The 17544-nt window shown below is 42.0% G+C and overlaps 1 long non-coding RNA gene across 1 annotated transcript in view; it reads left to right on the forward strand.

Annotated features, from left to right (window-relative positions):
• Positions 1-303: 303 nt before the first annotated feature.
• LOC120373177 overlaps positions 304-17544 on the forward strand; it is a 111991-nt gene continuing 94750 nt past the window's right edge. The window contains exon 1 of the long non-coding RNA XR_005585432.1: positions 304-352. This is a non-coding gene — a long non-coding RNA (uncharacterized LOC120373177). The remainder of the gene's footprint in view (positions 353-17544) is intronic.

A 17544-nucleotide genomic window follows, 5' to 3' on the forward strand; every position in this document is an offset into this window, starting at 1 on the left:
AGCAGCAGCTGCTGTTCAAAATTATCTGGATTTTTATATAGAAATATAATACAAAAGGGAAACAAATTACATAGTTATCTAAAATGCTCCAACAAATCATACCTTAGAATATTTGTACCTGGAAAATGATCCTTAGAAAGACATTCAAGCCTTTTGCTAAGAATGACTTCCTTTACCATTACCTCATTACCACTGAATTCTTTTATGTGTGTTCACCCTTTTATAGAGTATGTCTCAGTTTGCTTTTCTGGTTGGTGGCCCTTTAAATCTGGGAGACAAAAGGGGCTGCAGCCATAAGGAAGCCATTTTGAAGGTGCTTGCTGCAAATTGCACTTCTCTTTTCTTTCAGCTGGTAAGTGTGTGTTTGGTTGGGTTTTTTAAAGTTTTTATTATGTTTTCATCTTTTTTCCCCGCACTCTTGACAAGATTGTACACGACTGTGTGAAGAGGTGTATTGATACTGGAATATGTGCATGTTCAAATTTCATTTAAAAAACATTAGACTCAAGGCCACGGGAACTGAAGACACAGTTGCCCAGGAGGAACTCATAGCTTGTAGCATAAGGACTTATATGGGCTTGTATAGAGTCAAAAGCACTCTGCTGATGTTTAACAAATATTGCATTATATTAGTATGATGAGCATTGTTTTGCTCTAGTATTTTTCTAAGTAACATTCTCCAAGGTTTTCAAAAGCTTGGGAAGGCACAGACAGCAATTTCAGCACCCACATAGGCACTCAAAAAGAAGCCATGCAAGGGCTTTTCAAAGCTGGTGTTTGGTTGTGCCCAAGTTATCTGAGAGCCCACTGGCTTGGGTCCTCGAAGGGGCAAGATAAGATTGTGAATCGGGGTGCTGGGTCTCCAGTAGTGTCTTAAAAATAGACTGTTTATTACTGGGCTTGAGGCCTGAACAGCATAGGCAAAGCAAAAGTCTGCATATGCTAATGTATACTAGGGTAAATTTCTGCTTCACCCGAAGTCACCAGGAAAATTCCATGGGCAATGCTCAAAATTCCATTGGATGCACAGGCAGTTTGAGCATGACCAAAAATTGCCTTTGGAAATCATCTGGGATCCCAGCTCCTACTTGAGTCATTAGATGGGGTTGCAATGGCAGTTTCAATGGCCCAAGTTTTTGAAAATGCTGACTCTGTTACATAAAAACTGCTTCTTCCCAGCTTCTTGTTCAACCTTCTGCAATATCTGAGCACTAAATGAGGAAAAAACTGCTTGTTTTAATATCACTCTTTAAAACAAGTCATCTCCTGACCCATACTTATGTGAGGGTTTTTTGTTTTTTTAATTAATTCAGGACAGCGTATTGTTTCAGTAAGCAACAGGTGGCTGATGGGAGAACTATGGTTGTGTCTTGAGTAACTTTGGATGGGAGTGAAACTGACATTCAGCAGTGCCTTGAGAGGATGCCATCATATAGCAGTGAGGTTTTGAAAATGCCAGTAGCCGGGTGTCAAGGTGACCTCCCAGACACCTCTACTCTGATATAGCGTGACCCGATATAACACGAATTTGGATGTAACACGGTAGAGCAGTTCTCCGGGGGGGGGGGGGGGGCGCAGGGCTACGCACTCCTGCGGATCAAAGCAAGTTTGGTATAATGCGGTTTCACTTATAATGCGGTAAGAATTTTTGGCTCCCAAGGATAGCGTTCTATCGGGGTAGAGGTGTAGTATCAAGATGACCATTTCAAAAAACAACCCCACTCTGTTCCCTTTCCAGCTTGTATGCCCAAATCCTCAGCAGTGTGTCCAGAGTGGGAGAGGCCCTTGAAAAATGTCCTTGGAAATGTACTAGAATTATATAGTATAATATATAATAGTATAGCTCACTATGGTATAAAATTCTATTATTCCACTGCACTAGTAAGCTTAAACAGCATAGTATTGTGTTTCATAGGCACACATTTGTATAAGGTATTTCTTTTTATATGTAACACATTACATATTTCAACTATGTGAGTATAAAATGTGAGATTGTGGTTTTCCAAAGGAAGCAGAGGGGAGGATTTTGTTCTCATTTTACTGGCATAGTTACTATGCTATGGAACATTCTCCTGCTCTGCTCTTCCACAGAATAAAATAATAAAAATCAATCAGGCTTGCTATGCATGGGGAGCACAGAAAGGGTAAAAATAACCCAGTATTGCAAATAAAATTAAAAGCCTAAACCTTCTACTGATTTTGGGGGGTGGGGAAAGACTCCATAAGAACAGCTATAATGGGTCAGATCCATGGCCCATCTAGCCCAGTATTCTCTCTCTGACAATGGCCAGTACGAGAGCTTCTGGTGAAGAGTACAGTACAGGATAGCTTAAGTGATCCACTCCTGGTTTCTCCTCTCAGCTTCTGGGGAATATGGGGTGCCCCAAGTGTGGGGTTGCATCCCTGACCATTTTGGCTAAAAGCCATTGATGGACCTATCCTCCAGGAACTTATCTAGTTCTCTTTTGAACCTGGTTATGCTTTTGGCCATCACAACATCCAATGGCAATGAGTTCCACAGGTTAATTGTGCATTGTGTGAAAATGTACTTCCTCTTACTTGTATTAAACCCACTCCCTGTTAATTTTATGGGGTGACCCCTGATTTTTGTATTGTGGGAAAGGGGTCACAGCATTCACGATTTTCTAGACCTCTGTCATACACCCCCTTAGTCATCTCTTTTCTAGGATGAACAGCCCTAATCTTTCTAGTCTCTCCTCATACTGAAGTCATTCCATACCCTTCATCATCTTTGTTGCCCTTCTCTGTAGCTTTTCCAGTTCCACTATGTCCTTTCTGAGATGGGGTGACCAAAACTGGACACAGTATTCAAGGTGTGGGCACACTGAAGGATCAATCCCTTCTTGACTGCAGCTGTCCACTGAACTGAAATTTTGAAAAAACTATCCATGATGACTCCAAGATGTCTGTCTTGAGGGTAACAGCTAAGTTGGAACCTGACATTGTATATGTATAGTTGAGATTATTTTTTTCCAATGTGTATTACTTTGCATTTACCACTGTTGAATTTCCTTTCATTTAGTCACCCAGTTCTGTAAGAATCCCCTGTAAATCTTCACAGTCAGCTTTGGCCTTAACTATCTTGAATAATTTTGTGTCATCTGCAAATTTTGCCACCTCATTGTTCACTCCCTTTTCCATATTATTAATGAATATGTTGAACAACACGGGTCCTGGCACAGATTGTTGGGGGTCCCCACTGTTTACCTCTCTCCATCGTGAAAACTGATCATTTAGTCCTACCCTTTGTTTCCTATTTTTTAACCTGTTTCTGATCTGTGAGCGGACCTTCCCTCTTCTCCCATGTCTACTTAATTTCTTTAAGAGCCTTTGGTGAGGGACCCTTTCAAAGACTGTCTGACAGTCCAAGTACAGTATAGCCAGTGGATCATCCTTGTCCACATGGTTGTTGACACCCTCACAGAATTCTAATAGATTGTTGAGCCATTGGTGTTCTGTTTATTAAACAACAACTCATGTTAATCTGCGTGTGACAATTTTGTTCTTTACCGTAGTTTCTACTAATTTGCCTGTGTTGAAGTTAGGCGCACCAAACTGTAATTGCCAGGATCACCTGTGGAGCCCTTTTTAAAAAGCTTTACATAGTCACTTTCCAGTCATTTGGTACACAGGCTTGTTTCAGCATAGGTTACATTGTACAGTTAGTATTCTGCAATTTCATATTTGAGTTAATTCAGAACCCTTTGGTGCCTCCTCATCAGGTTTTCATCACTATTACTATATTTAGATTGCCATGTCATCTGACAGTTTTACTGCCTCTGTACATGATCTTAGCTCTTTATTTGTGTTGCGTGCTTTTCTCTTGTTTGTAACACTCGTATAAAATATAGTGTAAGCATAATATGTAAACGATGCAATCTCCTTATTGTTCCCAAGAGTCCATTGCTCAGCTATCTGTATTTCTTTTCATTTTTGTCATAGTTCTTATGTTATTTTATTTATATTTAAGTCAGATGTGTGCAGGGAATTTCACAGATAAATGAGGACGTGGTCCCTGCTCCAAAGAGCTTACATTCTAAATGGACTACAAAAGATGGTATGCAACAGAAAGCAAGTGATTTTTGTAATAATGTTTAGCTTCTGCATTGCTGATTCAACAGTGATTGCTTGTTCTGTTGTTTTAATAGTCATCATCTGTTTTACAGACTGAGACAAGAAGAGTGTAAGGGAAACAGGGAGAAAGATGCAGGGTTGAGTGAGAGGAGAATGTTTAGTCATGTAATTTGGGCAGGGAGCTGGGAGGAACTAAAAGAAATTAGGAGGAAAAAGAGGTAAGGGACAAATTGTGCAACACTTTGAAGATTACAACAGAGAGCTCAGTGGTCTCAGTTTGTGCACCCACTCCTTACTATTACTGCTAATTATTAGCTATATTAAAGTAGGCCCAATCGGGATTCAGGAGCTGTAGGGGTGCAAGACTCATCACCATAGCACCTCCTGCTAGTGCTTCTGGAATTAGCTCAAGTCCTTCCACAGGGCGCCCTCCTCCGGTGCTGTGTTACTCGCCGTTACTCCCGCTTTGCTGTCTCCACCACTCTGGGACCTGTGTCACTCCCCAGACTGTGGCATCCTCTTCTGGGCACGATCCTCCAGCTGTGCCCCCATTCCAGTATCAGCAGTCCTTAGTCCCACCTTGCCTCGTGGCCAACTGCAGTCCAAGGTCCAGCCCCTCGCCTCAGGGGCAAACTGCAGTCTGGATACCAGCCATTCTCCTCATTAGCAAGTGTGGTGCAAGGCGGGAGGGGTGGGGACCCAGGCCCACCCACTACTCTGGATCCCAACCCAGGGATCCTATAGCTGGAAGCCTACTTCCCTCCTCCAACTTGCTGCCTATTTTCCATGGGCCACTTCCCCCATAGTTCTAGCACCCTCTCAGCCCATGTAGCAAGGCCCCAGCCTGGCAGTGGTGAGCCAGCAGCTCACCCTTGAACTCTGCTGACCCTGCCCAGCACTGCTCTATCTAGGGCTGTGGCTACACTTAGCACTTCAAAGCGCTGCCGCGGTAGCGCTTTGAAGCGCTAAGTGTAGTCAAAGCACCAGCGCTGGGAGAAAGCTCTCCCAGCACTGTCCGTACTCCACCTCCCTGTGGGGAATAACGGACAGCACTGGGAGCCGCGCTCCCAGCGCTGGGGCTTTGACCACACTGCCGCTTTGCAGCGCCGCAATTTGCAGCGCTGGAGAGGGTGTGTTTTCACACCCTGCTGCAGCGCTGCAAATTTGTAAGTGTAGCCAAGCCCCTAGGAGAGTTCCCTCTGCGCTGCTGAGCAGCCCTTTATATATGTGTGATGTTCCCCTAGTGTTATATGAACTGGTGATCTGCTAGGTCACGCCAATCCTCAACTCTGGGAGCCAGCCTTACCCTGCTCTGCTGTGAAAACCCCCACTTCTGGGCTGTTCATGCACAGCCTCTGGCATATAAGCTGATCCCAGCAATGTGAGTGAGCACATTTGGCCAGCCGCTGCTTGGATTGTGCAACCGAATGACACTAGCCAATATCGCTGGTCCCGGACACAACCCTATCTTGCAGTGTCCAGTTATGTCCGCTGGACACTGCAAGCTTATGAGAGTTTGTCAATTTAACAAAGAAATTGATATGTACCAGGCTTGTTATCCCAAGGGGAGTTTCTGACACACTCCAAACCAAACACACTGCTTCAGTTAGAATAAACAAACAAATGTATTAACTACAAAAGTAGATTTTACTTGATTATAAGTCAAAGCACAAGAAGTCAGATTTGGTCAAATGAAATAAAAACAAAATGCATTCTAAGCTGATCTTAACACTTTCAGTGCCCTTACAAACATAGATGCTTCTCACCACAGGCTGGCTGGTTGCTCTTCAGCCAGGCTCTCCCCTTTGATCAGTACTTCAGTCGCTTGATATGGTGTCTGTAGATGGAGGTGGAGGAAAGAGAGAGCATGGCAAATGTTTCCCCTTTTATCATGTTCTTTCTTCCCTCTTGGCTTTGTCCCACCCCCTTGAGAGTCAGGTGAGCATTACCTCATCGTAGTCCCAAACTGATCGAGGGAAGGGGGGTGACTCACACAAGAGTCCAATGGATCCTTTGTTGCTGCCTTGGCCAGCATCTTTTGTTCCTGTGAGACTGGGCTGGGTTTGTCCCCTACATGCCCTGATGAGGTGTGAACTGCCCCTCTTCTCCTGGAGAGTTTTTGCCTGGGCTTGTTTTAAGTCATAAGGACACATTTTCAGCCTCATAACTATATATATGAAATTACAACTTATTACTATAACAACAATGCTTAGTGCATCATGACCTTTGAAGACACCTGACATGACAAACTTTGCACTGGATACCACACAATCACATTATAAGGATGAACATGGAGGTGCAGGGTGTTCCCCTGAGGTACAGAGCGTCACAATATGGCCCTCGCCAGCCCTGATTGGCTGCTCCAGCAAGCCTGCCCCCTATTGGTGGGCTCAATACACCTTTCCTGATTAGTGGGTTCTGTGAAGCCTCCCTGGTGCTGCTTTCAGCCCCTTCTTCTCCCTGTGTGGGGCAGCCACCCCATCACAGGAGCCCACTGGGTCGGATACTGTACAAAAATATCAAAGAGGCAATGCCTCCTAGTGTTCAGTCTTGAAATTAGTGTTTGGGAATTATATAGGTGCTGATTTTTAATGGGCTGTATAAGAGAGCATATTGTAGCAAATGGAGCATGTTAAGAGTGTATGAGGTAAGTAAATATTGTCCCTGTTTTGTAGAAGAAGGAAACTGAGACAGAGAGGTTAGATTACTTTTCCCATAGTTATACAGCAAGTTGCTGTCAGACCTGGGACTGGAACTGAGGCACTCTTGATTCAATTCTCCTGTCCAATCCACTAAAGTTGCCTTTTCCATCTCTCTTGTCTTTCTCAATGGTATTTTTATCGTTTACATAAAAATATATAATCCTTTCCTGAGCAGTTCTCCACATACAGGGGCTACCTCTTTCTTCTAATTCAAAAAATTCACATCCCTTTTTTTAACAAGCTAAATTGTTTTTCATTCCTAAAATAGAAAATACCAGTTTTAATAAAAGCTTAACATAGCTCTGTTTTCTCCTTCTGTCCCAAAGCCCCACCGTTACTTTTAAGACTGTCACTGATGAACATTGATTAATATTTGCAAAGCTGGAAGGAAAAAGAAGTATTCCCATTGAAATTGTGTATTCTGATGAAGTGGGAGAGAAAGGTGGTAACGAAATACGACACACGGAAATGAAATCAAAAGTTAAGCTCCTTTGTGACTGATTATGCTGCTTGAGCAGGTGCCACACTCTTATTGGTTTAATATCTGGCAGCAAAGGTACTAGACAAGAACTTCCTCTTGGGGAAATGATTCTGCGCTGGTTGATCTGTTTAATGAGGTGTTACTAATTTCCTCCATGCCTTTTGATAACAGTAAACATATCTTCTCCTATTTCGTAGAATATACTTAATATTCTAAGTGAATGTCTGATAAGTGGAACAGGTGTCTGCTATGTGCATGTCTTCTGCAGAATTATCTTTAGACAGAATTTGAAGGGATTTGTCTTACTACTTTTTCAAGGACCCCTAGCCCAGACATGCACTGAAATAATCATTTTCCATTGGTCCCCATGGCTGTGCCATTCAGACCAAATTTGCCTCAGGTGTTCTTGGCTCACAGTGGCTCTGCAAGCCTTAGATTAAATAGCTGTAGCGGTACTCAGCTAATTGGGTTCTTCTCTTGAGGTGAGGTTTTAAATGGTGTAACTAGCTCAGGGAGGAAGGTAACAGAGGGGACCTATTGAGCCAAAGAGTTTCTCAGCTGTTCCTCTCTCATCTCCAAAAATGGATATTAAAAAAGGTTCTGAGAGTTTCTTTCCTCTTTTCAATTGGAATAGTCCCAAAAGCAAAGTGGGGTGGAAGAAAAGTAGGAGTATTCCTCTTTCCAGTGATTACAGAGAACACCACTCCTTCCTAGCAATCAGGCATTCAGCCACTCACTGTCATCAATTTTTTTTTGTTTTTTCCTCCAACATTGTCTCCTGTCTCTACAGAGTCATCTGGGTGTAAGATACCCCTAGAACGTCCATAACTCCTGCATGCTGCTCTTCTTTATTGGGTTAGAACTGACCCAGAACACAGCTTGTGGTGTGCAGGAGGCATAGAACTTATGTACGTAAGCTCTCCTTCCCCAAGCAACTCTGTACCCCCACGACCATATAGAAAGGCATATGTATGTACATTTTACTTATGCAGCTGGATGGCCTGTTTCTTCAACATGGTGGCCCGTTGCAGAGCCAGTATCCATGGCTCAGAAGGCCACAAATATTTTGGCCTAGATAGAATCTTGGATTACAGGACAAGATTCTGTTTATAAAGTATTTCCAGATCCCTGACTGGAGGACACCATGTTAGGGCTGTGTGGGTTTCTAATAATTTCTATCAGATACCTATAATTATGAATTCCACATGACCAACTTTACTTCTTGGTTGAGGTCCAGCAAATTATAGAAGGCTATCCCTGGACCTGTGAGTGGTAAGAGTTAGTGTCTGTCACCAGTTTGCCTAGCTCAAGTCAGTGCTATGAATCCTTAGTTTACCTGAGAATCAAATTACATCCTCATTTTAAAAAAAAAAAAAGCTTGAGCCATAACACAAATCAGTATTAATATTCCAAGTTATATTGGCCTTTCTCTATTTTTATTATTTAAAATACTAAAAAACCTCAAAGAGAAAAATAATGCACCAGTAAGGTTAGCTTCACATTCACAAAGGTTTTACACTGTAGTCAGTACCTTATTGTATTTAATCTTGATACATGTGCTGGGCCCTGTATAAATATATATGCGTGTGTATAATGATAATATTTCTTTCCCTGTGAAGTAATAGCCTTAAATAGCAGTAAACATCCTGATGAAATAGCAGCTGAAGCAGTAGAGCATAAAATTAATATGCATCAAATGGCAGATGATCGGTTGATAGGCTGTTCCATAAAGTTTGCATGCATAATTTCAACAAAGCTGTTTACCAGTTTGTGGCTCTTACAATTATAGCGATTTTTATTGCTAATGCATGAAATATATCTGTTCAGGTAATAATATAGCATTTTGTCACAGAAAAGTTTAAACAGTTCAGCTGTCAAATATTTGATACAAGCTAGCATACCTTCTGGTCTGACATCTAGTGTCTTAGTGCTGTAGAAATCCCTTTCTGGGTTAAGATATATCTCAAATGAATCACTTTCTCTGTTCTGTGCTGTTTGTTTTCACCATTTTCTCCTAAAAATTCTCCATCACAGTTGTCTGGCTTGATAGCCTTGCGGAGACCCAGATTTGGGAGGATGGGGGCAACTTGCATCACATGCTTCTTAGTTTAAGGGAACTCAGGCAAATGAAAGTTAACAGGCTTGGCCTCTGGAGTGGTGTGGAGCTTCGTTAACTCTGGGTTTGGAAGTAAGCTCATTGCACAAGCATCCACCAGGTGATCAATCAGATAGATCTGTCCTCCCCCGAGAATAAGTAGGGACTATGTCACCATCCTAAAGGAAATGCGGCGGGGGAGAGAATGGGATCCCAAGAATAAAGTGTTAGGGGACACTTCTGATCCTCCTGATCAATTTTAACTGAATGCTAGATGTTATGAATGTGTGCAAGGAGAAAGTGTCTCCACAACACAAAGCTTCTATCTATGTCCTTCTACATATGAAAAATGTGCTGTCTACATTTCATTTTGTTTAGTGCAGTTTGTCATAGATTCTCAGAAAAGGCCGCATACATTCCTGATACTGCTGATAATGACACTTTCTGTTAAAACTCTTCCACCTACTCTCATTCACTTCTTCCTAAGCAAAAATTCTTTCTTAAGAGTGCTTTGTTGAGTGACGGAAGTTAGCCTATTGTAAAGTTGTCTTTCAATGTTAAATTGCAGGTGTTTAGAACTCAGGAACATTAGAGTAGTGTTCTGAACACTGGAACAATTTTCAGGAATGTAAGTTGTGGGGGTGGGAGGAATAATACAAAAACAAGATGTTTACTGAGCTGCCCCTTTGTAGTCATCTCAAGTTCATTTCAAGTGAGAATATTCTGACAGTACAAAAAATTTGAAAAGTGAGATTTTTAATCCCCTTTTGGTAAAAGACTACTGACTAATTAGCAATGATGAAATAATTTTCTATATATATAGCATTAGTATCTTTATTTTGCTATTTATCAATTAAAAATGAAGAGATCAGTCTTACAGCACTACTTAGTGCATGGATTTGACAGGAAACTTGGTGCCAGATGCTGTATATCACAATGTGGAGCTTGGCACATTGTGGTGTTTGCATTTGATATTGTCTGGACCAGAGCAGTCAATGTTTTCCTAAATGTATACACTTTGATTTTTCTGATTTCTAATCTAGTAATCTTTTTTCTTGGTCCCAGAATTTCCTAAGAGGGCTTTAAATACTGAAAATGGAAATGTAGTAGTACCAAAAGCTCAAGAAATGGTTAGATTCTTACACTGTACACAGTCATATTATTGGGGTTTTTCTTAATTTGAAAGTATAGGAAGAGCATAGCATAGGAAAAGATGTGTGTAGCAGTTTACTATAGAGCCACATAATTTTTGGACAGTAAGTATTGCTGTTAGCTACTTGGTAAAGTGTGATTTAACTAACATTGCATTGTATAAATCCCCTGAGCAATTAAATAGAAGCCATTGTGGTGAGCTACAGTATGCAGGGACAGTACAAGAGTTGTTGTTATTTAAATATTAGTACTGTACCATGGGGATCTTTTTAGTCTCAGGTTGAATATTGCATAAATTCCCTATCCAGGGTGGTGGTGAAGAAGAAGGGTATTATATGGGAGGGAGAAGCCTCTTAAAAGAATCTGAATGCCCAAGAGACCAACATAATTTCTTGGCTGACTCAAGATTTATTAATTAGAAAAGAACATCAAAGGGAAAGTGTGGTCCAAACATAGAATCATAGAAGTGTAGGACTGGAAGAGACCTCAGCAGGTCATCTAGTCCAGTCCCCTGCACTGCAGGCAGGACTAAAAACTAGACCATTCCTGACTAGTGTTTGTCTAACGTGTTATTTAAAACCTCCAATGACAGAGATTCTACAACTTTCCTAGGCATTTTGTTCCAGTGCTTAACTACCCTGACAGTTAGGAAGTTTTTCCTAATGTCCAACCTAAACCTAGCTTGCTGCAATTTAAGCCCATTGCTTCTTGTCCTGTCCTCAGAGGTTAAGGAGGGCAAGTTTTCATCTACCTCCTTATTAACAACCTTTTATGTACTTGAAAACTGTTATCATTGTCCCACCTCAGTCTTGTCTTCTCCAGACTAAACAAGCCCATTTTTTTCAATTTTCCCCTCATAAGTCATGTTTTCTAGACCTTTCATCATTTTTGTTGCTCTTCTCTGGCCTTGATCCAATTTTTCCACATCTTTCCTGAAATATGGCACCCAGAACTGGACGCAATACTCTAGTTGAGGCCTTATCAGAGCTGTGTAGAGCAGAAGAATTACTTCTCATGTCTTGTTTACAACACTCCTGCACACCAATGCATCCCAGAATGTTGTTTACTTTTTTTTAAAACAGTGTTACACTGTTGTCTCATATTTAGCTTATGAGCCACTATAACCCCCAGATCCCTTTTTGCAGTACTCCTTCCTAGGCAGTCATTTCCCATTTTGTATGGGTGCAAATAATTGTTTTTTCATAAGTGGGGTACTTTGGATTTGTCCTTATTGAATTACATCCATTTACTTCAGACCATTCCTCCAGTTTGTCCGGGTAATTTTGAATGTTAATCCTATCCTCCAAAGCACTTGCAACCCCTCCACGCTTGGTATCATCCGCAGACTTTATAAGTGCCCTCTCCATGCCATTATCTAAATCATGTATGAAGATACTGAATGGAACTCAACCAAGGACTGATCACTGTGGGACCTCACTCAATATGCCTGTCAGGTTGACTGTGAACCACTGATAACTACTCACTGGGAGTGGTTTTCCAACCAGTTATGCACCCACCTTATATTGGCTCTATCTAAGCTATATTTCCTAATTTGTTTATGAGAAGGTCATGCAAGTCAGTATCAAAAGTCTTACTAAAGTCAAGATATAACACGTCTATCACTTCTTCCATTCACAAGGCTTCTTACCCTGTTAAAAAAGGTTATTTGGTTGGTTTGACATGATTTGTTCTTGACAAGTCCATGCTGACTGTTACTTATTACCTTATTATTTTCGAAGTGTTTGCAGATTAATTGCTTGATTATTTGCTCCATTATCTTTCTGGGTTCTGAAGTTAAGCTGTCTGTCTGTAATTCCCCAGGTTGTCCTTATTTCCCTTTTTATAGATTGGCACTACATTTGCCCTTTTCCAGTCCTCTGGAATCTCTCCCAACTCCTATGAGTTTTTTAAGATAATCGTTAATGGCTCAGATATCTCCTCAGTCAGCTCCTTGAGTATTCTAGGACGTGTTTCATCAAGCCCTGCTGACTGGACGACATCTAACTTATCTAAGTAATTTTTAACTTGTTCTTTCCATATTTTAGCCTCTGATTCCGCCTCATTTTCACTGACTTTCACTGTTAGACGTCTGATCGCTACTAACCCTTTTGGTGAAAACTTAAACAAAAAGGTAATTTAGCACTTCTGCCATTTCATTTTCTGTTGTCTTTCCCCCTCATTGAGTAATGGGCCTACCCCAGGGTTTCTCAAACAAGGGTCTCAGCGCAGGCTGAGGGACTTACTGGCTGCCGCTTCCAGCAGCTCCCATTGGCCTGGAGCAGCGATTCGTGGCCAGTGGGAGCCGCGATCGGCTGGACCTGCGGACGGGGCAGGTAAACACACCGGCCTGGCCCAGCCCGCCAGGAGCTTTCCCTACACAAGCGGCGACCCCTGTTTGAGAAACCCTGTCCTACCCTGTCCTTAGTCTTCCTCTTGCTTCTAATGTAGTTGTAGAAAGTTTTCTTGTTACCCTTTTTGTCTCTAGCTACTTTAATCTCATTTTGCGCCATGGTCTTTCTAATGTTCTCCCTACATGCGTGTGGTGTTGTGTTTTATATTCATCTTTCCTAATTTGACCTAGTTTCCACTTTTTGTAGGGCTCGTTTTTGAGTTTCAGATCATTGAAGATCTCCTGGTTAAGCCAGGTTGGTCTCTTTCCATACTTCCTATCTTTCCTAAGCAGTGGGATAGTTTACTCTTGTGTCCTTTCTAATGTCTATTTAAACAACTGCCAGCACTCTGAAATTGTTTTCCCTGAGGCTTGCTTTACATGGGATGTTACCTACCAACTCCCTAAGTTTGCTAAAGTCTGTCTTCTTGAAATCCATTATCTTTCTTCTGCTGTTTTCCCTCCTACCAAATATGTTATCTGTTGTCAGTGGAGCAAAATGTCTAAAGGTAGTACTGCACTGAGAACAAAATTGTTTTGCAAAAGATTTTGAGATTTTTTTAAAAAACTAGCTTTATTCTGCATTGAACTCTTAAAAAAAATGAGAAATTCTCAAAGGAAAGGTTAAAAAAAGTAGGTTAAACATTTCATTTAGATTTTTTTGACATTTTTATTTTGTATTATATTATTTATAGAATAAAATACAAAATTCAAAATAAAATCTAAGTGTCTTGTTCCAAAAAAGCCGAAAATGGATGTTTCAACATTGGGTAATTTTTTCTAAAATGAATTCCAGCAAAAGCAAGATGATTTCATGAAGCATTTTTATTATAATGGAACTGCTTATTTTGACAGAATATGATTTTATCAAAGATTTTCAACTGGCTCTATCTAAAGAGGAATATTTGGCAACTCATAGCCATACATTAGAGAAGACAACTGTGGCAGTGTAGTCTGATCCCAGTATTACCTAAATAGCTGTAGCACAGACATACACCCCCAGGGTGCTAGACGGAGATCTCCTGTATAGTTTACTTTACATGGGACCATGCAGAGCCTAGAGACCTCCTGAACAGAACTCCATTCCCCATCTAGTGGCTGGACTTGCAATATATTGCTTCTCATATCTCAGCTTGCTCAAGGAAAGGTGTTGACCTTATCTCAGCTGGAGTTAATTCTGTGTATCTTACTTGGAATTCTTTATGAAACATTTAACAGCTGGGGGTGATATCCTGGATATATTGAGCTCAGTGGGAGTTCTAGTATTGACTTTTACGTGGCCACCATTGGTGGCAACCATTGGTATTTACTTGTGCATTGTAGAAAGTAACTCCATGTATTCTGCCTTTTTTAATAACAGAATCTTTCTGCTGACTAGAAAGAGATTGGAGTCTCTCTTCTAACATCATAATATTAACAGAGTGTCTCGCTCTATAAATTTATTTTCCTATGCTTTTCTTTTGCTGATATAGCATCTTTGTCCTCTTCTATTTGCTTTTTTTGTGGTAAACATTCCATTGTAATAATGTGCCATGTTCAATGAAATTGCATTCAGCCATTTAAATAATGACAGATGTAAAAGTGAAAAAAATGTTGACTGTAATGTGCTTCTTGTAAAGAACTCATGCATTTATAGCATGGTAATATTTCCAGAAACATTATAGCAATGAGTCTGTCAGCTACAATTCACCAGGACACCATTACAAACATATAGAACTGATGGAATTCTTTCAGTCACTTACTCTGGAGGTAGGTGTTAGGTTCTGGGGTGCAATCCAGACAGATGAAGAGTTAATCACCTCTTACCCTGTAACCCTTAAGCACCTTAAAGCTTTACTACAGTAGTTCTATGCCTGGGACTCCCACAGTCAGCAACAAGCATGCGCTCTGTCTATGTATTGGGCATCCCTGGTCCAGTGCTTTGGATTCAGGAGCCTGCCTGCAATATCACAGACTTCCATTGGTCTCCCCCAGCCTTGCTTAACAACTAGTAAGCGGGTGCCACACTCTCTCCAGCCTCAGATTTACCCAAAATGTTTGTTCAGAAATGTCCAGTCCTGTCTCTGAACAATCAGAGAAATGTTATGCTCCTCTAAAGAGTCAATATCCAGGGCCAGTGCAACCCGTTAGGCAACCTAGGTGGTCGCCTAGCGGTGCTAGCATTTGCGGGGTGGCATTTCGGGTCCTTCAGCGGCGGCTGCGGTGGCCGGATCTTCGGCCGCCCTGGTTGTCGTTGGCATTTAGGCGGAGGGACCTGGGGCAGGGGGGTGCGGGGAGGGCCGCCTGCAGCAAGTAAGGGCCGCCTGCAGTGGCACGCAGGAAAACCGCTCCCCGCCCCAGCTCACTTCTGCTCCGCCTCCTCCCCTGAGCATTCCGCCCTGCTCTCCTTCTCTCCCTCCTAGGCTTGCGGCGCCAAACAGCTGATTGGCGCCGCAAGCCTGGGAGGCAGGAGAAGTGGAGCGGTGATGGCGTGCTCAGGGGAGGAGGCAGAGCAGAGGTGAGCTGTGGCGGGGAGCTGCCGCACGGATCCCCAGGCCAGGGGGAGCTGCCACGGGGTGCCTCAGGGCAGAGGTGGGGAGCTGCTGCGGGGGGCACCTCAGGGCAGGGGGGAGCAGAGAGCTGCCACAGGGCTTGGGGGGGTGCGCAAGGTGAAAGTTTCGCCTAGGGCAGGAAACATCCTTGCACCTGCCCTGTCAATATCCAACAGTCTGTTACTTTAACTGGAGTTACTAAAGATTTCAGTTCAAACACAGCTCTGGATTGGTCTAAATTAAACATAAAAATAAGCATTTCATTCCAAAGAGAGAAGTTTTAAATGAGTGCAAGTATAAGGATTAAAGTCTTAGAAAAAGAAGAAAAAAACAGTTTCTAGCAACAAAAACTTAACAAGCTAGAGGTAAAATTCTCATGTAATGTTTTCCTCAAGATGGCTGACCCAGTTCTTGGATCAGGATCTATCCCTCAAAGTCAAAGAGCTGGAACCTTTGTTGTCTTAAGTGAAAGATAAATAACTTGAGGTTTCTTTGCCCTTCTCCTTTATAATCCAGTGACCCTTTGAAATGGGTTCTTCTAAGGGTTACCCCTAGATAAAGTTCATTCAAGCTGTCAAGAAGGTGACATGAAGTCTCCTAATGAAGGAAGTTTCTTGCTGGAGTTGTCTGCTAAAATGCAAATTATTTAGATCCTGCCCCCTCCAGTGTAATTGCATGAACATTAAATATAGACTCATAGACTTTAAAGTCAGAAGGGACCATTATGATCATCTAGTCTGACCTCCTGCACGATGCAGGCCACAGAATCTCACCCACCCACTCCTGTAACAAACCCCTAACCTATGTCTGAGTTATTGAAGTCCGCAAATTTTGGTTTGAAGACCTCAAGCTGCAGAGAATCCTCCAGCGAGTGACCCGTGCCCCATGCTGCAGAGGAAGGCAAAAAACCTCCAGGGCCTCTGCCAATCTGCCCTGGAGGAAAATTCCTTCCCGACCCCAAATATGGCGATCAGTTAAACCCTGAGCATGTGGGCAAGACTCACCAGCCAGCACCCAGGAAAGAATTCTCTATAGTAACTCAGATCCCAACCCATCTAACATCCCATCACAAACCACTTGGCATACTTACCTGCTGATAATCAAAGATCAATTGCTAAATTGATTGCCAAAATTAGGCTATCCCATCATACCATCCCCTCCATAAACTTATCAAGCGTAGTCTTAAAGCCAGATATGCCTTTTGCCCCCACTACTCCCCTTGAAAGGCTGTTCCAGAACTTCACTCCTCTAATGGTTAGAAACCTTTGTCTAATTTCAAGTCTAAACTTCCTAGTGTCCAGTTTATATCCATTTGTTCTTGTGTCCACATTGGTACTAAGCTTAATTAATTCCTCTCCCTCCCTGATATTAATCCCTCTGATATATTTATAAAGAGCAATCATATCCCCCCTCAACCTTCTTTTGATTAGGCTAAACAAGCCAAGCTCTTTGTCTCCTTTCATAAGAGAGGTTTTCCATTCCTCGGATCGTCCTAGTACCCGTCTCTGAACCTGTTCCAGTTTGAATTCATCCTTCTTAAACATGGGAGACCAGAACTGCACACGGTATTCCAGATGAGGTCTCACCAGTGCCTGAGGTCTTATATAACGGTACTAACACCTCCTTATCTTTGCTGGAAATACCTCGCCAGATGCATCCTAAAACTGCATTAGCTTTTTTAACGGCCATATCACATTGGCGGCTCATAGTCATCCTGTGATCAACCAATACTCCAAGGTCCTTCTCCTCCTCTGTTACTTCCAACTGATGCGTCCCCAATTTATAACTAAAATTCTTGTTATTAATCCCTAAATGCATGACTTTGCACTTTTCACTATTAAATTTCATCCTATTACTATTACTCCAGTTTACAAGGTCATCCAGATCTTCCTGTATGATATCCCGGTCCTTCTCTGTGTTAGCAATACCTCCCAGCTTTGTGTCATCCGCAAACTTTATTAGTACATTCCCGCTTTTTGTGCCAAGGTCAGTAATAAAAAGATTAAATAAGATTGGTCCCAAAACTGATCCCTGAGGAACTCCACTAGTAACCTCCTTCCAGCCTGACAGTTCACCTTTCAGTATGACCTGTTGTAGTC

This window comes from Mauremys reevesii, linkage group 1 (genome assembly GCF_016161935.1).
Source record: "Mauremys reevesii isolate NIE-2019 linkage group 1, ASM1616193v1, whole genome shotgun sequence".
Lineage (NCBI taxonomy): Eukaryota > Metazoa > Chordata > Testudines > Geoemydidae > Mauremys > Mauremys reevesii.